Source organism: Schistocerca gregaria, chromosome X (assembly GCF_023897955.1).
Source record: "Schistocerca gregaria isolate iqSchGreg1 chromosome X, iqSchGreg1.2, whole genome shotgun sequence".
Taxonomy (NCBI): Eukaryota; Metazoa; Arthropoda; class Insecta; order Orthoptera; family Acrididae; genus Schistocerca; species Schistocerca gregaria.
The window spans coordinates 828,887,011-828,910,780 of NC_064931.1; the positions used below are offsets into that span (position 1 = coordinate 828,887,011).

Below are 23,770 nucleotides of genomic sequence, written 5' to 3' on the forward strand. Positions count from 1 at the left end.
AGTACCTACTGCAACCTACATCCTTCTGAATCTGCTTAGTGTATTCATCTCTTGGTCTCCCTCTACGATTTTTACCCTCCACCCTGCTCTCCAATACTAAATTGGTGATCCCTTGATGCCTCAGAACATGTCCTACCAACCGATCCCTTCTTCTGGTCAAGTTGTGCCACAAACGTCTCTTCTCCCCAATCCTAATCAATGCCTCCTCATTAGTTATGTGATCTACCCACCTAATCTTCAGCATTCTTCTGTAGCACCACATTTCGAAATCTTCTATTCTCTTCTTGTCCAAACTATTTATCGTCCATGTTTCACTTCCATACATGGCTAAATTCCATACACATACTTTCAGAAAAGAGTTCCTGACACTTAAATCTATACTCGATGTTAACAAAATTCTCTTCTTCATCCATATCCACATATCTAACTGAAAAATTGTATGAAGGAAAGGAATCAATATTTCGTAAAATCATTTGTTTTTGATGAAATGTACAACTCCTGGATTATTTTGTAAGACAGTGTATCTGTAAGCGGTGAGCCGTATCAAGACAAAAAATTGCATACATTAGACAGTCTGTGTCGGGTTTCTGCGAAGTCAAACAACTCAGGACTTGGCAAAGCTGTTGAGAAAAGCATCAAGCTGCTCTCCTTTCTCCACCTGCTAATTTAGCTTTCGTCAGTCATATGCAAATATCACATGTGTGTGTGTGTGTGTGTGTGTGTGGTGTGTGTGTGTGTGTGTGTGTGTGTTTGCCTGCATACGTGCGTGCGTGATGAAGCAAATTTTTTGCTAATGGGGTGGAATTTTCGTTATGTACCTGTGTACTAGGTTACAGCTGACACAGCATCTCTCCCCTGCATCTACACAACCCATTCATGAGTCATCATGTATCATGTTCTGAGCCACACGCGTGTCAGTAAGAAGGTTCAAAGTCGGGCAAACTGTTCCAAATTCCTTGTAGCTACATACTAAAGTCGTCTAATAGCTCACACATACCTAATTTGAAGAACTGAATTTCCGTATTAAGGACAATACATATAGTTCCCGTAACAGTTTACGCAAAGAAATTCAAACTAAGGGAAAAAATAAAAGAAAACGATGATCCATGAAAGAATCATCCGAATGGGACGAAAATCGGTAGATGTGATGAACACCTACAGACAAAAAACTTATTACAGTTCAGAAAGATTGGATGATTTGTTCAAGAGGAAGAGCTTCACAAATTGAGCAAGTCAAGAAAGCGTTGCTCCACCTCTGGTCTTATGCAAGTAGCTATTCGGCTTGGCACTAATTCATAGAGTTGTTTGATGTCCTCCTGAGGGATATGTGCCAAATACTGTCCAACTGCTCCGTTAGATCGACAAAATCCCGAAATGACTGGAGTGCTCTGCCACTCATAATGCACCAAACGTTTTCCATTTGGGAGAGATCACGCGACCTTGCTGGTTATGCTAGGGTTTGGTAAACAAGAAGACAAGCAGCAGAAACTCTCGCTGTTGCTGGCGGGCATTATTTTGCTAAAATGTAGGTTCAGGATGGCTTGCCATGAAGGGCAATAAAATGGGGCGTAGAACGTAGTCCACGTACCACTGTGCTACAGGGGTGCCGCACATCACAGCCAAAGAGACCCTGCTATGAAATGAAATGGCACCCAGAACATCACTCCCAGTTGTCGGGCCGTATGGCGGGCGACAATCAGGTTCGTATCCAACCACTGTCCAGGGTTTCTCCAGACACAAATCTATGAATCCGGGGCTCTGAGGACCTCTCTGGCGATTGGTCGGTCCTCCCGCTCTGTCGCCTCTCTAGGTCGACCGCTTACTTCTCGACGCTGTGTTCATCCATGGTTCATCCATTCCCGCCAACATCGTCGCATAGTGGTTATTCAGATGTCGATTACTCCAACCTGCTTCTTTGAGGCCAACTACACGCCCTGTCTCAAATGCTGGCAACTGCATACATTTATTCGTATGTGGTGTCTATTCTTTCGAACATTCGGTCACCATTTTGATCCAGCAGGCACTATGAATTAAGACACAATGGAATTACAGACATTGGCTGTGAGTGCGCATTCTTTCGGAGAGACACCATAGATATACATCTATATTAACCCAATGATGTCTTCAGTGTAGAGGCACACCAGACTCGAATTCATGCACGAATCGGCGACATGGCACGAGTAACGAGGATCATGGGAAAGGGGCTACATTAGTAGTGTGTGGATAAGTTGAGAATCTGGTTCTGACCGGAGGCATGTCAGCGCAGTCCGTGCAGTTGCGCTGACGAGTGTATCCGGATGGCGTAGTGGCTAGTCCATCTCTCTTGTAGGCAGGAGACCCGAATTCGAATCCCAGTCTCCGCAAATTTTCAACTGTCTCGTTGATTTCAATAAATACTCACTCGCAGCCAATGTCTGTCATTCCTTTGTATCTGTGTATATTGCACACGTGTCTGTCTGCAAGGCATAGTTACTGTCCAACTGAGTACACATACTTCGCGGAGACTTTATTCCCTGGTGCCGATATATCCCCACTTTACCAACCTTGTCAGCTGCTCGGTGAAACTGCGTTGCGGCGTCACACATACATCTATCGGCCGCCAAAGTTTACAGTCTTGCACTTTCAGTCGATACCTGTACGAACATAGTTTGTGACCAATTTATGTAACTCCTTCATAGTGCGTCTTTTTTTGCCTTTGAGTATACTTTTGAGATATCTAACTTTCTTTTCTGTGTGGAACCTTGTCCGCCATTGTGGCTGGCCATGTTGTTTTGTACGTAAGTGTTTCGCATTTCATGAATAATTTGGTATACTCGTATAGTAGCCATGTATGAATAACAGGCAGATATTACATCCAACATTATTATTTCGAATTTCGTGGATTATCATGTTCTCCATGCACATGTATAGAAATGATAACACGTAACTGATCTCATCAAAGTGCATCAGTTTGCATGATTTGTTGATCTAAACTGTCGGAAAACAGAACATGACTGGAGCGTTACAGTAGGTGTATTCAAGGTATTTTAGTCGGACAACAGCGCCAGTAACATTTTTTTTTATTGTAGAACACGATGGATGATATGCTTCCCCCAAAAGTGATGCTTAGGTATTTCGTTTCTCTTTGGCTATTTTGTGCGTTTATATCTTTTATTTTGAAACATAATGATTATATTTTGGTATTATTTAGTAGTTGAGTGTGAAAATACAGTGCCGAAACGTTTTAGAGAGCTTCGACACCGTAATTCCAGTCTTTAAATGTCGCAACCTTCCTCGAAAGTTCATTTTTCGACATATTATCACTAAGGTCTAAAATAAAGTTTCAACTGCCAGTTTGGCTTGTTATTTTAGCCACATGTATTTTTTACAGTTATAGAACAATTCAAACTTAGTATTAGCGTTTTGGGACTTAGTCTGAGGGTCCACATTTATTTTTAGGCGTCAAGGTTAGGTTAGACAGTAACTGCACTCCTCCCATAGCTGACAGTTACAGAACATTAATTCAAACTGTCTCTTTGTTTGTGTGCTTGTCTGCTTAGCAAAGTATTTCAGCCAACTTGTGTTCTGTGCAGTTATAGGCTTCGTCAAGTGTGTTTCCGTACATAGCCTCAGTTAGGCATAAAATGAAATATCGCAGGAATATAAAAAGTTCCGTTGTTTACTTTACTTTCAACTTAAACTATCATCTCACTTGATATCCATATCGATTGTCACAGTTTACATTACACATGTCTGCATCAAGAAATACGAGGACGTGGTTAAAAGTGATGGCCCTGAAACTTTTTTATGTGAACTATTCTTAAAGCTTCTTAAATACAAAAAACGTTGGTAACCTGGGCCTTATTGAATTTCATTTATTTCCTAAAGTTAAGGAACACCTTCGAGGACTTCACTTTGATAGTGATGAAGAGGTGTAAGCAGAGGCGAAGTTGTGGGTCCGTCAACAAAGTCAAACTTTCTGTAGTGACAGTACCAGCAAATTGGTTTCTCGTTGAGAAAAGCATGTTCTTCGCCAGGGTGACTAAGTTGAGAAATAAATATGTAGACATGGAGGATATTGGTGGGAATGTTAATAACTTCTGTTTTGTTACAAAACGTTAAGGAGCTCTCACATTTAAAAAAAATTGGAGGTATTACTTTTCATCACCCCCACTTATTGGCCAACCTCTGTATGTTGATGATAAGTTGTCACGATTTGGCTGCGTAGTGCTGAAACTGTAAGCAGCGAAAATGTGTTTGTAGATAATTTCAACCCCAATTAAATCTGGTAAGTCATCAATATACCAAATTAATTAAATTCAATGAAATGAATGGTGATGAAATCAATGAAGATGCAGTGTCATGAAATGATATAAAATATGCTGAACCCGCAATGGAAATGTGAATTAGACCCGAAGGCATACTCACATAACGACTACCCGGTACAGGTAGGAAATGTGGGTCCGTGTGTTCCCGGGTTCGATGCCCGGCGGGGTCAGGGATTTTCTCTGCCTCGTGATGGCTGGGTGTTGTGTGATGTCCTTAGGTTAGTTAGGTTTAAGTAGTTCTAAGTTCTAGGGGACTGATGACCATAGATGTTAAGTCCCACAGTGCTCAGAGCCATTTTTTGTGGGTCCGTGTCCCAGTCGGCCACTTTATATTTATTAATACACGATATCACAAATCATGGCCGTACCACACTCTTACCGAGCGAGGTATTGCAGTGGTCAGCACACTGGACTGGACTTGTATTCGCGGTTGAAACCAGCGTCCGGCCATCCAGATAAAAGTTTTCCGAGATCTCCCTACACGCTTCAGGTAAATGTCGGGATGGTTTCTTTGAAAGGCCACGGCCGACTTCCTTCCATATACTTCTCTGATCCGATTTGATGGATGACCTCGCTGTCTGATCCCCTCTCTCAAATCAACCAACCACAATCTTTTGGGAAGCACTTCAAATATACAAGGGATAGGCAAAATAATGTGAACCGTGGTAGGAATGGGATGATTGTGTTTGAGGGTCAACAATGCAGGTCAGGTACGTGTCGCACTGGACTGTGTGTGTTCAGTACGAAGTAGGCAGCAGTGCAGGTTGTTTACGAGCATGCACACTTCGTGGTTGCATTCAGAGGCCGAGGTCGACGTGCAATGAAAGACCTAACAGGGTGCCCAAGAGGCAGAGTGTGGGGGCCCGGTTAGCTGGATCAATTGTTTCAACAGTATTACAGCCTACACAAAACGTGGATAGACGTCATCGTGTAAACATAATAGTGGGCGCTGATCAAAACTAAATGACAGAGATTGTCGTATACCAACACGAATTGTGTCAAGAAAACACAAAACTATGGCGGCTAAAGTGACTGCAGAACTCAATAGCCATCTTCGAGACCCTGTATCTATCGACACCGTCCGTCGAGAACTCCATAAAACAAATATTCATGGACGAGTTGCTATAGCCAAACCATTAATGACGACTAACAACGCAAAGAGCGTAAAACATGGTGTCAGGAGCATAAATCCTGGTCGGATGATCAGTGGAAAAACGTCATATGGTCCCACGAGTCAACGTTTTCGTTATTTCCAACATCGAGTCGGGTTTATATCTGGAGAACGCCAAAAGAAGATTACAATCCTAATTGCTTGATTCCAGCTGTTAAGCATGGAGTTGGAAGTGTGATGGTGTGGGCAGTCATATAGCTCGTCCCATCATTACTCTCAAAACCCGTGTTGCAACCAAAGATTATGCGAACACTTTAGGTGACCAGGTGCACCCCAAAATTCAAATGCTGTTCCCCAACGATAATGCGCCCAATTCACACAAAGCAGAACAGTGCAATCGTGGTATGAGGAGCATGCAACTGAACTGCAGCGTCTTCCCTGGCCAGCACGGTCCCCGGGCTTGAACATTATCGAAACCTTGTGGGCGGTAATGGAGCGCAGACTCTCGAGCAGATTTCCGCCTCCCCCGTCACTACAGGAGTTAGAAGAGGTTCTGATCGAAGAGTGGCATAACATTCCACTTGAGACTATACAATCATTATATTCAAGTATTCCGAGAAGAATCGCAGCTGTATTAAGGGCAGATGTGGGTCTAACCCCTTCTTAATAAACCATTCCCAGCGAAGTACAAGTGTTCAATTTATTTTGCCTATCCCCTGTAGATATGTATACACCATTTGACTTTATTTATTAGCAAAAGTCTGAATGGTTCAGAGTAGAAAAACACGCAGAAATCTAAAAACAACGAAAAACAAACCCGAGCAGCACAAGGCCGTAGCACTCAGTGCCTGTATTACAGTGTTCGCACATAAGAACTGGATTTTTGTGTTTTCGTTACAAAGCAAAACCAAGCGAAGTGAGACGCGCAAGGGAACACAATTACGAGGTGACCTTCCATGCACGTGGCTAGCGTCAGAGTAAAGGCCACGGCGCGTAGCGACGGACAGCTGCAAGCGCCGCGGGATGTTTGTCAAAGGCTGCGGTCTCACCACGCGTCGCTCTTGCCGCTTTGTGGCGTGCCTGCGCCCGTATCCTCATACGTGGGCTGGTTTCACGGCCAGTATGAATACTTGTAACGGATTTCTGTTGAAGGGTCTTTGTCTTTTTGCAATGCCCTTATGTGTAACCCCTCGTCTTACTGCTAAGGTTCTCCCTCGACACGCATTTTTATGGCATTCTTACGCAGTAAAGACTGAAAAGGAGTGTTTTCTGTGTCTCGTATTCCGGGGATAAAATTTGAATTTTCCTTTACTGTGTCATGTTTTCCAACTCGTGTGATGGATGGCCTCGACCAATTTGAAGAGTGATTGTCCTCGTAAGTACAGTCATTTCCTCATCCATCACTGCATATCGCCTGATGAGAACACTGGGCGGTAACTGTTTTCATCTCTTGTCTTCTGGTAAGCCATAGATGACATCCATTCTATCATATTTTTGTGATACTTCACAGCAGCAAAGAAATATTACAGGGTGACAATTATTGTACTGTATGACATAAAAACATCTGTTTGCGTTAGGACGTTCACACTGCACGGTGGGCGGTGGGGCAGGATGGGAATTAGTATGAGCTCTATGGTTTGGTGTAGCGACGAAGCTCACTTTCATTTGGATGAATTCGTCAATAAGCAAAATAGGTGCATTTGGAGGACTGAGAATCGGCATTTCGCGTCGAGAGGTCTCTTCACCCTCAATGGGTGACTGTGTGGTGTGCAATGTCCAGTCACGGAATAATCTGTGCCATATTTCTTGATAGCATGGTGACTGCCGAACAGTACCTCAGGGTTTTGGAAAATAATTTCATCCCCATTATCCAAAGTGACCCTGATTTCGACAAGATGTGGTTCATGCAAGACACAGCTCGACCCTATCGAAGCAGGAGAGAGTTTGATGTCCTGGATAGCACTCTATGGACCGCATTCTGGCTGTGGGGATCCCAGAGGCCACTTGCATGGCCCTCCATCGGCCGCCATATTCTCCGGATCTGAACACATGCGACTCCTTTTTGTTGGACTATATCAAAGACAATGTGTACAGCAATAACCCCCAAATCATTGCTGAGCTGAAAACAGCCATTCATGAGGTCATCGACAACATCGATATTCCGACACATCAGCGGGTCTTGCAGAATTTCGCTACTCGCCTGCGCCACATCATCGCAAATGACGGCACGCATGTCGAACATGTCATAGCCTAAATCCGAATTTCTGCAGTGACGTTTACATGTTCAATAAAGTCTGTACGCACCATACTTTGTAAATAATTTACGTTTTCTCATATAGTTGAATAATTGTCAGCCTGCACCATTACTGAATCTTTTGACTGGCTGTAGTAAAGATGTGACGCCACGGGCTTCGCAGTTAATTTCATTGACGCTAAACATAATTGAAATGGAAAAAAGTAGAAACGACTATTTGACTGTAACACCACGCCGACGGAGATGTTATTAGAGACTGAGCATAAACCTGGGCTGGAGAAGGATGCCGAAAATCGGCGGCGTCCTTTCCGAAGAAACCAACCTGACATGTTCCTTAAATGATTAAGAGAATCCACGGAGAACCAAAATATGAATGGCTGGACACATTGCAGCAGCAAGCAATTGGCACCACAGTGATACAACGAACTGTTACAAATCCGTTATTTCAAGGACAGCTCCAAGCTAAACGTACTGAAGAGTGTATTCCACTGACCCCAAACCACAGCACTTTGCGATTTTAGTGGAGTCAAGCAAGAGCTCACATGAGGGCATGGTAGAAGCCTGTTCTGGTTTCCGATGAAAGCCGGTTCTGCCTCCGTGCTAGCGATGGCCGTGTGTTCGTTAAAAGGAGACCTGTTGGGGGCCTCCAACCCAACCTGTCTTTGTACCAGACGCCCTGGACCTACACCTGGAATTACGGTGCGGGGTGCGATATCGTATGACAGCAGGAGCGCTCTCGTGATTATCTCATGCATCCTGACGGCAAATTTGTGCGTCAGTCTGGTGATTTTACATTTTGTGCTGCCATTCATGAACAGCGTTCCAGAGTGTATTTCCCAACAGGATAACGCTCGCCCACGTACTATTGTTGTAACCCAACAAGATCTACAGAGTGTCGACATGTTGCCCTGGCCCTCTCCATCACCAGATCTGTCTCCGATAGAGCACATGCGAGACATCAACGGACTGCAACTCCAGCATCATCTAAACGCAGCATTAACCGTCCATATATGGATCGACCGAGGGCAACAGGCATGGAACGCCATCCCACAAATTGACGTTCTGAACCTGTGCACACAATGCATGCACGTGATTGCTCGCATTCACTATTCTGGCGGTTACACTGGCTACTAATGCACCAGAATTTCACCTTTGCAATGGCTTATCTTGCGCTTATATTAAACTGTCATCTTGCAATGTCAATCGCATAAATACCGGGTGATCAAAAAGTCAGTGTAAATTTGAAAACTGAATAAATCACTAAATTTGTACCTCTCTATCTACATTATTCACACACATGTTTGGAATGACATGGGGTCTTATTAGAACCAAAAAAAAATATAAAATTTCAAAAAATGTCCGACAGATGGCGCTTCATCCGATCAGAATAGCAATGATTAGGATAACAAAGTAAGACAAGGTAAAGATGATGTTCTTTACAGGAAATGCTCAATGTGTTCACCATCATTCCTCAAGAATAGCTGTACTCGAGGAATAATGTTGAGAAAAGCACTGTAAAGCATGTACGGAGTTATGGTGAGGCATTGGCGTCGGATGTTGTCTTTCAGCATCCCTAGACATGTCGGTCGATCACGATACACTTGCGATTTCAGGTAGCCCCAAAGCCAATAATCGCACGGACTGAGCTCTGGGGACCTGGGAGGCCCAGCATTATGAAAGTGGCGGTTGAGGCTGAGCATACGATCATCACCAAACGACGCTCGCAAGAGATCTTTCACGCGTCTAGCAATATGGGGTGGAGCGGCATCCTGCATAAACATCGTACGTTCCAGCAGGTGTTTATCAGCCAGGCTGGGGATGATGCGATTCTGTAACATAGATGGTTCAAATGGCTCTGAGCACTATGGGACTTAACATCTATGGTCATTAGTCCCCTAGAACTTAGAATTACTTAAACCTAACTAACCTAAGGACAGCACCCAACACCCAGCCATCACGAGGCAGAGAAAATCCCTGACCCCGCCGGGAATCGAACCCGGGAACCCTGGCGTGGGAAGCGAGAACGCTACCGCACGACCACGAGATGCGGGCTCTGTAACATATCGGCGTACATCTCACCCGTCACGGTGGCAGTTACAAAACCCGAATAACACATTTCCTCGAAGAAAAAAGGCCCGATAACTGTAGATATGGTAAATCCAACCCATACCGTGACTTTCTCGTCGTGCAATGGAGTTTCCACGACAGTTCTAGGATTTTCGGTAGCCCAAATTCTGCAGTTGTAGGCGTTGACAGACCCTCGGAGCGTGAAATGAGCTTTGTCGGTCCACAACACGTTACTCAACCAATCGTCATCTTCCGCCATCTTTTGAAACGCCCGTACCGCAAATGCCCTTCGCATCACTAAATCGCCAGGTAACAGTTCATGATGCCGATGGATTTTATACGGATAGTATCGGAGGGTACGCCTAAGTGCCAACCAAACAGTAGTGTATGGAATGCCGGTGCGACGTGCGGCTACACAAGCGCTGACTTCCCCGTGCATAGACGAACCCGCTACAGTCTCCATTTCTTCCTGAACTGTCTCAGCAGTATTACGCCTTGTGCTCGGTCGGCAACTACGGGGTCTATTGTCTAAACAACCCGTGGCTTCGAATTTCGAAATCATTCTCGCCACAGCTGCATTTGCCAACGGACCTTTACCCGTTATAATCTCCTTCCCATGGCAATAGGATTGTAACGCTGAACTAGCACATTCTCCATTCTGATAATACAGCTTCATTAAAAGCGCCTTTTCAGGTAACGTTAACATGCTGCGACTGCTGTCGCATCTGATTCTCTAGCTAGCTTCAGCCTGACAGAGACAGATTGGTCTCTGTTGTTCGGTGGAGTCTAAGCTGGTTGGCTATTCCTCCAAGCTGGAGGTGTGTGTGGGTTGTCCTTTCGTTGTGTTTATGTCCTTTCAGTCTGCTGGGACGGCGTTCCTGGCGTGCTTGCAACTTATTGGTCGCGAAGCAGGTGTGGCCATCTGGTGGCGTTGAGACGCTGCACACGGTGGCCTAGTGCTCGGAGGAGCGGATTTGTTGACTGCATGGTCTTCTCGTAGAAGAGTCGTGCAGCCTGGCGAAACCTCTCTCTAACAGTTGGAATGTTCGAGACTCGGTTAAGGTCGTCCGACGGGAAGTCCCGAGGGAGGTGCAACGCCAGCCGTAGGATCCGGTTTTGGAGTCGTTGTAGTCTTCCGACGTGGCTCGCTGCGGCGTTGCCCCAAACCACAGCGGCGTAGTTGATGAGTGGACGGATTAGAGTCAGATACATCGCAACACCCAGGTCAGGTGGGAGTGCAGTTGATGGATTGAGGAAGGGGTAGAGCTGTGTCATTCTACCCCTGACCTTTTTGACTATATCATCGATGTGTTGTCTCCAAGTGAGCCCTCTATCCAGCGTCACACCCAGGTACTTTGCTGTAGTGCCCAAGGTACGGCGGTTCCCCTAATGGTGATCTGCGGTAGAGCAGCTGGAATATGTTTCTTCGTGATGAGGAAGGCTTGCGTCTTAGCCCCATTGAAGCTGAGGCGCCACCTCCTGGCCCACTGACTAAGTGTGTCAGCTGCTGCTTGCATGCGTCGTTGGAGTAGAGCTGCATGCATGCTCCTTGCGTACATCGCCGTATCATCTGCGTAGAGGGCAAGGTGGACCCTGTCCATCCGCGGCATGTCTGCAGTATACAGGATGTAGATTATGGGGCCGAGGACGGAGCCTTGGGGAACTCCAGCCCTGACCAGACGGCGCGTCGACAAGTCATCCGTGCGGACATGGAAGCTTCTGTCGGCGAGGTAAGATTGTAGGAGGCGGACATGCGGCAGGGGCACACCGAGGTCCAGAAGCTTGAAAAGGAGCCCCTCATGCCATACAGAATCGAACGCCCGTGAGACATCCAGGAAGGTGGCCCCAAAAAACTCCCGTCGTTCGATGGCATCAAGGGCCTCTTCGACTAGTCGAAGCAGTTGGTGCGTTGTTGCATGACTAGGGCGAAAACCACATTGTTCGTCCGGCAGTAGACGTTCTTCCTGAATGTGACGTTGTAAGCGTCTGAGATAAAGTCTTTCAAAGACCTTGCTGACCGCTGGTAGTAAGCTGATGGGCCTGTAGCTACTTGGTAAACGAGGGTCCTTCCCAGGCTTCTGGATGGGCACTACCTCCGCATGTTTCCATGCTTGAGGATAGTGTCCAGTGCGGAGAATGTTGTTGAAAAGTCGAGCCAGGTGTTCTGTGGCTGCTGGTGGCATCTGTCGCAGCATTTCATTTGTGAGCTGGTCAGGGCCTCCCGCCTTGCGCTTGTTGAGTCGCCGAAGTTCTACGGAGACTTCATCAGCATCCACCTCTTCGATGTGATCGTCGCCCACAGGTGCACTGAGGAATACCGGAAGACGTTGTGTAACCAGTCGAATGTGATCCGGATCCATGGGGTCCATGATGGGCTGGAAATTTCGTTCAAAAACATCAGCGATGGCGTTGGCTTTGTCCGCTAGGCTGCTGGCGATGTTTTGACCGACTTGTAGCGGCGGTATCCTCTGTCGTCGGCGGAGGAAGAACTGCGTGGCTTTCCAAGCAGTACCATCATCAACCCGAAGAGTGGCCAGGCGGTTGGACCATTCCTGATGGCGGTGATTTGCAACGGCAACCTTTATCTCTCTCCTCATCCGGTTTAGTGCCCTTTTCGTTGCTGAGTTTCGTGTCAGCTGCCATTCACGGAATAGGCGATTTTTGGTGGTTATCGCCTCCATTAGATGTGATGGCAGTTGCCGAGATCGGTCAGGTGGTTCAGATCGCGGCCGCGGTGTGGCCCGGTGCACCGCCTGTATAGCACAGTCTTGAAGGAATCGGGCATAGCCATCAACTCCAACCTCAGCAGCATCTGGTGCATCTAGGAGGCCGTCAGCGATCAGCTCCTGGTATCGGATCCAGTTGGTGTTCCTGGTCTGGATTCCTCTCCGCGACACTGGCTGAGCATCGACATCGATGTCAAAGATAACTGGAACATGGTCCGAGGATAAGGCGTTGCGAGTTCTGGCAGATATAACATAGGGCACCCCCTTGGCCACCGCAATGTCGAGCTAGGAAAGTGGGTGGGATCATGAGGTCCGAGGATGATGGCGTTCCACCGCTGTGCGACTCGGAGAAGTTTTCGTCCGTAGTTGTTGGTAAGACGAGAATGCCATTCAGTATGTTTTGCATTAAAATCACCGCCGGCAAAGACCTTTCCAGGTAATGTCTGCAGCGCTTCAACGTCCTGTTGGAGTAACTGCCTGCCAGGTGGACGGTAGACAGCCACAAACGTGATGCGCCCATGTGAGGTGTCAACAGCTACAGCAGTTGCCTCCATCGCTTGTAGTGGCGGAAGCTGAATCTGATGGTGCGCCAGTGAAGTCCGGACGTAGACCGCAGTACCACCGCCATGAGTTGCTCTGTCAGTCCGATAGCACACGTAGTTCGCTGCTCGGACGTGAACTCCAGGCTTGAGAAAAGTCTCCGAGACGAGGCAAATGTCAACGGCTTCATCTCGCAGCAGCTGACGAAATTCGCCATCTTGGGTGCGGATGCCCTGGGCATTCCACACGCATACAGTGACTCCTCGTTGACTACGGGCCATGCTGGGTCTTCAGTGGTCCGGTGGTGATTGCCTGAACGGCTGCACTAACAGCGGCGATGAGTTGCCGCGGGATATCCCTGAGAAGCTCCCGAAGTTCTTGCAGGAGGAGCTTCGTTTCTTCCATGCTGGAATCGGCCGCCTGGGAGGGTGCAGATGCAGCGTGTGGGTGTTGAGCTGGGGTTTCCACGACGACTGCCTGGCGTCCCTGTTGGGAGCGGTCGTGTTGTCCCTGGTCTTCACTCTGTTGCTGATCAGGACGCAGTGCTGGTGGTCGCGCTGTGCCTCGTGGACGGCGGGCCTTCTTGTTGTCTGCAGCTGTTGCAACAGTGGCTGGCGCCGTCGCAGGTACGGGGGCCTGCGGAGAGGAGCCAGGGGAAACAGCAGCAGCAAAACTGACTCCAGGTCTGACTGGTGCAGGCCGCTTTATTGAGCCAGGGCGCTGGCCACGGCTCCGTGCCGCAGCCCGTTGGAAGCTGGAACAGCCGCGGTAAGAGGCAACATGTTCTCCCCCACATCCAGCGCATTTGGGCGGTCCATCTGTCCGCTGCCGTGTGCAGTCGCGACTAGCGTGCTCCCCTGCACACTTAACACAGCGTGGGGGTAGCGTGCAGAACCGTGCTACATGCCAAACCATTTGGCAGTTGTAGCACTGAGGTTCTCCCCTCTTCGAGCGGAGTTTTTCTGTAGTGACTGGTGTCGCCGCTATCTTCGTGACCTGCCACAGCCCACGGTTGTGTGGGATATCACAAGTGACCACTAGGACCAGCGGCGTCTCCTTTCTGGTTCGGCGAGACGGTAGGCGGGTTATCGACCTGAGTCCAAATCCATAGCCCATATCCTCCAGTTGCTGCCGGATGTGATCCAGGCTGTAGTTTCGAGGGAGCCCTCGAAAGACGATCTTTAGCGTCTTGTCCGTTGCCGACGGCTAAGTGTAGAACGGCTTTTCCTGTTCTCCGAACGCAGCCGTAACCTTTCTGTAGTCATCAGCTGTTTTCAGTGTGACCTTGTACAGGTTGGTGCCAGCAGGCTTGATGACAACGTTGTCTTGGCCAACAAGACGAAGCAGCATCCTGTAGAGGCCGTCGTAGTCTTCAGTATGTTGGACCACAATAGGCGGCGGCCTTGGTTCACTCTTCTGAGTAGGTAACTCCACACCCTCAGCGAGCTCATCATAACTGTTTGTCGTCGGAACCGGCGGTGCAGATGACAGTTGAGCCTTCCTGGCCGGCCGTTTGACGAGTTGAAAACCTTCCTCATCGACGACGACATTCGCCGGTTTTGCCTTCTTTCCCTTAGGAGGGGCTCGAGTAGTTCCTGTGGTGGTGGTCGCCCTTCTTTTCGTCGTCCTGGTGGAGGTGGACGCTTCATGTCGTGCCGCCGTCTCGTCGTCTGATTCGGGCAGCGGTACTTGCAGTGCAGCCGATTCGAAATCCATAGTCGTGTCCAATGACGATGCCTGGGTCGTCTTAGGTGGGGGGCCGGATGGGGCCGCCGGCAAAGCAAGCTCTGCCGGACGGCGATCCGCCACACCCTTCGCTGTACGGACATCCTCTCGCTCCGACATCTCAGCGCAGACTGGTGCGGTCGTACTGGTGCCGCATCTGATTCTCTCTCTCATTACAACTCCTTTTATACACGATTGCCATGCGCAGTCACTGACGTTTTGCTGTCCAGCGCCATCTGTCGGACATTTTGTGAACTTCGTTGTTTTTTTTTGTTCTAATAAAACCCCATGTCATTCCAAGCATGTGTGTTAATTTGTTCCTCTCTATCTACATTATTCCGTGATGTATTCAGTTTTCAAATTTATACTGACTTTTTGATTACCCGATATGTTACATAGACAATTGCATTCTGAAATTTCATCACTCTACATTAATTATTTTTTGGTGTTGAGATTTTGTTTGGTCAGCGTATATTGATAGGCGGACACGAGCATCTAGTTCTCGATGAGCAACCTGGTTGAGTGGTTGATTTGCGGCGAGGGAACCAAGCAGCGAGCTCATCTGTCCCATCGGATTAGGGAAGGTTGGGAATGAACAATCCACTCTCTGTGACCATTTTTCACCAAGAAACGTAGCCAGAGGCAGATTTCAAATTTGCAGATTCGAGTAAAGTGTGATCAGCGCAACACGTCGTTCAGTCTTGCGCTAAAATCTAATATCGGAGACTCGATTGTTTAGTACCTCATTGAGCAAAATAATTAAAATGAAGCTCCTTATGGGGCTACTGTTAGCGGCATCATAATTATGGATTTATCCATTAATCCTTCATTTTATTATAACCCCGCAAAAACATGATTAGATGTATTATTGACTAATAACTATTGGACAAACATAAACGAAATCAGTTATACATATGCGTTTCGTTCCCTAAGTTCATAATTATTGTTTCATATAATTTGAACAAGATATACCCTGTTTTGTCTCACAACTATTTCTATCAGCCTCTTATTTAATACAGACTGTTGGTTGTCCATTTTTCCAAGCAAAGACTGCAGAGCCCGACTGTTGTTATAACAGCCGGGATATTCCTGGTGCTGTTGTTCTAGTTCTAATATTGAAACTTATAGTAAATGAGCAAAAATTTATAACGATTTTCTTGGTAGTACTGTTCTAGTTCTGATGTTTAAACAGCTAATAAATGAGCAGAAAATTATAATTTTTGTTTTTTAATTGGTGTGTCTAGCGTGGATCAATATACCACCATCAGAGCCGTAAGAACGTAGTTACGTACGTTCGACTAAAACTTCAAAATAAAAGTTCTTGATGCAATAATTTACCAACAGCCGTATGAGTTGTAGAAGTTTATTGTATTTTATAAACTTCTATGTGCTACCAGTTTCGGCATTACATTGATGCCATCTTCAAGGCCCACTTGTTATAGTCGTAAAATCGCTATACACGGAAGGAGCCGTGTAACTGGATCCGTGAATCAATCGTCATGCAACAGCTCTTGGTGACCAGGCGACACAGACTGAGGCGGTTTGCCAGCCTCAATCTGATTGACTCACGGATCGAGTTATATGGCTCCTTCCATGTATAACGATTTTACTACTATAACGAGTGGGGCCTGAAGATGGCATCAATGTAATGTCGAAACTGGTAGCACATAGAAGTTCATAAAATAAAATAAAATTCTACAAATCATACGGCTGTTGGCAAATTATTGCATCAAGATGTTCATTCTAGCCGTCATCCCACGATCCATAATGGATCAACGAAGATCAAAATAAAACTGTTTGTTACAAATATGTCAATAAAAGTATTGGGCCACACTAAACCTAATGATTTCCTTTCTTTCTGTGTGTTCCTTATTTGATTTACAGCTTTGATATGAACCACGAAAAGCGTTCGCAGGCCATCTTCTCAAATAATCAGAATCTTCGTACAGAACTGCATTACCTAGTGACATAGATTCGAGTAACGAATTCTTACGAGAGGAGTTCAAAATGTAAGTAATTTATTTCGTCCCATGTTAAGATCATTGCATGACAAGAGCGGTGCTCGACGAAAAATGTTTCGTATGTTTTCGTTTTGTGTTTTTTTATTTTACTTTTTTTAGGTAATTCCGTGTTCTAGCGCTTTTGATGAAACTAAATCATCCCGTGATGTGGAATAAAACCTGAATTAAACATTGAAAATTTCAATTTTGATAGAAATACTATTTATTTTTAAGTAACAAGCAGGAGGATAACTTTGTAGAACACAAACGTTCCGTAGGCCCTTTATGTATCGTCACTCCGTTTCTAGACGTTTCACCGCTACCGTTTTTAGGGGAATCTAATCAGACGCTGATCGCATACGTAGACAAACCAATCTAAAGGAGATGACGCAGGATAGGTATGCAACACACTACCTAACGCACAGGTAATGCGGTTATTTTCTTAACTGACCAAAGCTACTTAGAAAGCTACCGTAGTCTACACTTACTTACGGTAACCTACGCTAGTCTTACAACGCTACCGAGCCTGCAGTGACGTGGATTGTGCTAATCGCGATGAAAGGCCCAATGAGCGGATATCGATCGCCGAGGTAATGAATGGCTGTTGGAACGGTGTAACCGTTGTCGGCAGATACTTGGTGACTATCTTGGAAAATAATGTCATGTGCAGGTGTCACTTTGAAATGTAGTGCAGCATTCAGTAAAAGCTATCTGGACTGTTATAATAATGGGTAACTTACTTGTTGAAGTTCCGTCGTACTTTATGCCAGTGACGGTGACGCGTGTTACACAAATGAAAGTTACTGAAATTGAAAAGCATTTCTCGGAAAAGGCAGCAGTGAAATTCTTTTTTCTATTTGCAGCAAAATACTCTCCGTCCATCTCTGTTGTCTTTCTCGCTGAAGCCGTGTGAAATCGTTAAACTCTCTTAAAATTCGAGAGAGTTTATATTTCAGCTCATCACATTTCAAATGTCGCCACATCCTCGTATCGTTCGACGCTCGGAGACGGTCATTTTACAGAGGTATTTCATTTGACAAAAAATAAATAAACGGAAATAAAATAAAACAAAACGTAAGCGGCTAGATAACTTGGTGCCGGCAGTGTGGGATAGTTTCCTGTTGGCCTTGAGGTGGAAGTTCCATCGTACAGTGGAAGTCGCGGGGCATTGGAGTGGAGATGTGAATGAGAGCGATGTGGGCATTGTGAGCGCATGACAGCAGGCGCTCGCTAAGCAGACGCAGGCGGCATTTTATTCGCCGCATTCCCGGCTGCCGTGAGTCCATTGTGCCGGCGCGGGGTGCGAGGGCGTTCCTTGACCGGCGCCGCGTCGTTCCAATACAGGTGCCAGCGTCGCCGCTCGATACTGCGCAGTCTATCGTATTTTCTGATACAAGTTCCCCTCCTCTGCCTCACTGCCAAAGTCTCAAAGGCTGCGAGTTTAATCGGATTACGCCAGCTCCATTCATTAAAAACAACCTTCGTGTCGTCATTCGAACGACACTTCTGTAGCGAATTTATACGAGAGTCTACAAGCATAGTGCGTCAAAGGTGCAATTTGGGCGCCCTCTTTTCCACTTTGGGGGAGAGGGGAGAGGGCAGAGTCTCTTTTGGAATCCTTCCTACTTGCCGTGTTTCAGACGTCGCTGTTATAAAAGGTCTTTACGGCGCTTTGCAAAAAGATTTACTTTTAATGTTTGCACGTGTTTCTGAAGAAGTGTATACGAATTTAAAAATGACTTCATCTCACACACTCGGTTGTTAAACTTTTTTATTTTAATCTGATTTTTGTTGTTGTTGCAATACGAGTTTGTGGTTATGTCGAAATAAGGCTGGAAAAGTTGTATAACTGATATGAATAAATTGTGTACCATAATTAATTGGCGATAATATAGTAGGTATGCATGCAGAAAATAATATGCAAATAAACTAATTTAAAAATAGAAAAATTACTTTGTGTGAAAACGAAGTCTTGAAAATGTAAGCTATGTGCATTATGGATGCAACAAAGAGCACTAAAATGCGTGAGAATGATAGAAAATAGAAAATACGAAATCAGAAGGCGAAATAAATCTCGAACGTAGACCTAGATTTTCATTATAAAACAAAACATGAAAAAGCCGACGGCTTGCAACAGAAACATAGATTACACACGTGCTACAAAACTCGTATCAAATGATATCGAGGCAGCATTAACGAGACTTTCACATGGTTATTCTTACTAACCGATTTATGTTTCAGGGATCCAGGAAATATAGATAACATAACGAGAACAAAAACGCAGATATTCAACACGACCAGCGGTAGTATTCAGTCAGGTCTTTCGATGGTAACAGCTGCGGCGGGAGAGTCTTGTTTCGCTTCATACAACAGTCGGTGAGGCGAATTCTCGACTTTTTTTCTGCATTCGTCCTCCTGTTGCTTGACATGTTTCTTCCGAGGTGCAATCTTTATTACATACCACTCCAACAACTGCTTCACGTTAAGCATACCACACTGTGTTTATGCTATGTAATTCACATTAAATTAAAGCTCAATTTCTTGTGTACGACGTGGTAATAAACTATTTTGTTAGAGTTGTGATGTGATCGTATTGGATAATCCAATATAAAGTTCTTCCCAATAACGCGAATAAAAGCTTTATAAGTAGTAATATCCTCTGAGCTCATGCCTAGAAAATTTGACCTCCTGCTTCTTAACGTTTCGGACCACATTTGGAACGAAATACAACAGAGATTCTTCGTGGACTCGATTCGATAAATCCTTGAGTTCCCAGAGGTATGTGGTACTAGAGGTATATGAGCAGCTCACCCATTTTCCCTAAAATACGGGCCTATAGTTTCTGAGCACAGAGCTGGCACCCTGTAGCGCCCCAGATGTGTTTCATCACTCTCAGATTAGGCGAATGTGGTGGACAGGACATCAGCCTGACTTCACTATTATGCTCATGAAACTATTCTAACCCGAGTCTGGACTTGTGATACTGTCATTTATTCTGCTGGACTATGTCATCGCCGTCGGATAAGACTTCAAGCGTGAAGGGATGCACAGTCCGATATCGATGATCCCAAAAATCATCTTTTTCGGGTTGCAAGCTCCTGTTGATGTTTCTGTTGTGTGTAGGAATCCTGTGTATTAGGTTCGCTTGACAAACAATCAATAAACTCGCATTAATGAGTTTTATTACAACAAGACAAGTACAAATACTTAACTTTGATCTGAGAATTCTTGTCGTCCTTTATACATCATCATCCACAAGTGCAGTTACACACATAGCAATGGGCGACGTACAGAATTATCAGTCTTCTTAAGAATAGACGAACAAAAAAAATGGCTCTGAGCACTATGGGACTTAACTTCTGAGGTCATCAGTCCCCTATAACTTAGAACTACTTAAACCTAACTAACCTAAGGACATCACACACATTCATGCCCGAGGCAGGATTCGAACCTGCGACCTTAGCGGTCGCGTGGTTCCAGACTAAAGCGCCTAGAACCGCTCGGCCACTCCGGCCAGCAATAGACGAACACAAGTAACACTTCTCGTCCTAGCGATTGCTTCTAACAAAAGTCTGTCAACTGAACACCCGTAACTGCTGATCTCTAACTGTACTGCATAGAGGTCACTAATGAAGAGGCTACGATACATCGGCTAACGAAGTGGCTAACGTTGAAGCGGCGCTTATAATGTCTTTACATACGGGCCGCGGCTCTCGCGTTGTCATGGACGGAGGTCGGTCAGCGTCCCATTGGCTGACCTCTTCTCACAGCCTTCTCTTCTATGTCGTTCCCGACTGGCGTGCCGGCGCTGACATTACGCCGTAACAGTTTCTTCCTGTGCTTGCGAATTAAATTTTTTGTTTTAAACTCCAACAAAATACAGTGTATTTCATTTTTTTTTATTTACACAGACGTATTTCAACACCTACATGTAATCTTCTGGATTCTCGTTTCGTTTCTGAAATTGCATTAATTGTGAAAATGGATTAGTAAAGGATGGCTAGTTTTTTAAGCCATTTTATTGTTTTTCGTCCTGTTGTGCATCTCTGGTGGGTGTTCCTTTTCTTCTGCGAGTGTGTACAGTGCTTTCCACACTTCTTTCAATATTTTGCTCTCACCGCAATCGTAACTGACGATGGCTGAGTCAACATGGGAACATCCGCTGCGGAGCCCCACGCTCAGCAGTGTGTGCTGAACCGTGTGCTCCGGAAGATTTGTGAATGCACCAACATTGTACCGTGTCGTCAGATCTGCTTCACAGAGCGGGTAAGCCTCCGATCTCCACGTTCTCTGAAGAGGCGTGAACGTCCGTCTCCTTGTCGCCTTCTCTTGTTTCTCTGTCCTTCAAACAGTTTCCATAGATGCTCACGACAATAACTTCCAGATAGCCAACCGGCTCCGCCGGTTCCAAGATGCTCGTTCCCAGGTACCGGGCGACAAGAGTCTGAGCTTTGTCAGAATTGCTTATGTAACTAGGCTTACCTATGCCTATGCAAACGACCTATTTCAAACACCGTGGGCCGGCCGGTGTGGCCGAGTGGTTCTAGGAGCTTCAGTCTGGAACCGCGCGACCGCTAAGGTCGCATGTTTGAATCCTGCCTTGGGCATGGATGTGTGTGCCGTCCTTAGGTTAGTTAGGTTTAAGTAGTTCTAAGTCCTAGGGGACTGATGACCTCAGATATTAAGTCCCATTGTGCTTAGAGCGCCGGCCGCGGTGGTCTCGCGGTTAAAACGCTCAGTCCGGCACCGCGCAACTGCTACGGACGCAGGTTCGAATCCTGTCTCGGGCATGGATGTGTGTGATGTCCTTAGGTTAGTTAGGTTTAAGTAGTTCTAAGTTCTAGGGGACTGATGACCACAGATGTTAAGTCCCATAGTGCTCAGAGCCATTTGAACCTTTTTTTTTTTTGAGCTTAGAGCCATTTGAACCTTTTTGAGCCAAACATCGTGCCGAGTTTGTCTCGCACAACACAGTGTACTCTGGAAGGAAGCAGATACGGACCTATTAACCAGTCATTGACCATACACGCCACAGGTTCACTGAAAATCCGTGTTGATGGCTCTTGACAAGTGTAATATCTCAACGACATTCGCTTCTATTGAACATTCCATCGGTGGTGAAACAGACTTCATCCAACAAAAGTGCCTTCGCAGGAAAGTTTGGAGCAACCATACTGCGCTGCAGCAGCCACTGATTCAAAATACGTGATGGCAGGTGTAGTAACTTACACGTGTGTCAATCACATTGGAGTATCTACTGCTTTTCACACATCACGGCAATTAACTGCGTAATCACATGAGGGTTCCTCATCCAGCTGAATAAACACTGCCAGTTCACTGTCCTTCTCAGTCAATATGCTGCCCTGTTTCCCTTAGTAGATGGAACGGGTCTGGAGAGCGTCGGATGAGTCCTATATGGGCCCTTGTCTCTATGTGAACTGCCGACTTCCCTAAGGTTGCTACTTGATTGCTGTCCACGAAAATCAAATGTGATACCGCCGTAAAAAGACACAACTCCATTTCGCTAGGACTGACAGACGGTAAGGTTGCAGTCGTACAGAACTAACCATGTCAGTGTAAACGTGGAGTTGCCAGTCTCCGATCCCACATTGTGATGAGCGCGTTTTCAAATGGCTCCAAGCATTATGGGACTTAACACCTGAGGTCGTCAGTCCCCTACACTTAGAACTACTTAAACCTAACTAACCTGAGGACATCACACACATCCATGCCCGAGGCAGGATTCGAATCTGCGACCGTAGTAGCAGCGCGGTTCCGGACTGAAGCGCATAGAACAGCGGCCGGCGGGTGCGTTTTCCTAACCTACAGTGTTATCAAGAACGTGCATAATAAATCAGCTTATCATATCGTGCAAACAACTATATGTAGGTAGTGTTTTTTCTACTGTCATAATCATCTGACAAGACAATTAGGTTCTTAACTTTCCGGACCAGGGTAAATTTGTTCTTCACCATCATAGGTGAAAGTTTGCATCATTATAAAGACCGAAAATAAAACTTCAGTCAACTTGGAGGGCTCTATCTTCTGTATTTCACTTAGCTTACGAATATGTTAGACGCTAATAACCAACAGTTTGTTCCTTCCCACTTTCATAAGATGCATCGTCTCCGCCGGCCCCCAAGCGGTTCTAGGCGCTACAGTCTGGAACCGCGCGACCGCTACGTTCGCAGGTTCGAATCCTTCCTCCGGCATGGATGTGTGTGATGTCCTTAGGTTAGTTAGGTTGAAGTAGTTCTAAGTTCTAGGGGACTGATGACCTCAGCAGTTAAGTCCCATAGTGCTCAGAGCCATTTGAACCATTTCTTTCTGCATCATCTCCGCGCGATCCATATTTCTGACATTCAAATTCTTTTGCGCCAAAAGTCGACTAGAGGTTTTATGTCCAGAAATTGGAAGTTCTGGAAATAGTTCATTGGTGTCCTGAGAGACGATGAAACTGGAACGTTCACGATGAGCGAGGCATTCCGTGGCGTATGCTGTACCTGATGGTAGGAGCCTTTAATAGCATGTCTCCTGGATGACATATTCATTACCGCTATTACCGAAATTAGAATGTCATAACGACGGTTCTGGCAATCAGACACGGGGAGCGGAAGGCGAATTTTGGCGTTTTTATTTGTGGCAGTAAGGTTGCTGAGGGGCGGGTGGCGGGTCATTATGGAGCCCTGCTCGAGGCGGCCATTCGGCGAGTGCGCTCGGCGCGTTGTGTTCTTTAATCACCGTGCCTTTCGACTCGAGTGAACCTAAAAGTGCTTTACGCGGCCGAGCGGAGTGGAAAAGCGCTGCTAAACATTGGGACGGATCTGGCCCTCCTGCTTTCTGCCTGCTGCTCGTTCGCTTATTGCCCCAGAACCGGAAGGCGGAAGAAAAGGCCGAATCTGCTGCCCTCCATCACATTCGCCACCTTCCTTCTGTCTGATGAATTCTGCCAGAAATGCAGAGAAATAAAGTAACTGTTGCGTAGTACAGTTTAGGACGCCTATGTAAGAGGTTCTGGCATTCATTCTTCCCTGTTACAT

The 23,770-nt window shown here is 46.1% G+C and overlaps 1 protein-coding gene across 1 annotated transcript in view; it reads left to right on the forward strand.

Moving 5' to 3' along the window:
• LOC126298556 (uncharacterized) overlaps nucleotides 1–23,770 on the forward strand; it is a 902,811-nt gene that overhangs the window by 244,060 nt on the left and 634,981 nt on the right. The gene's annotated exons all lie outside the window — the stretch shown is intronic.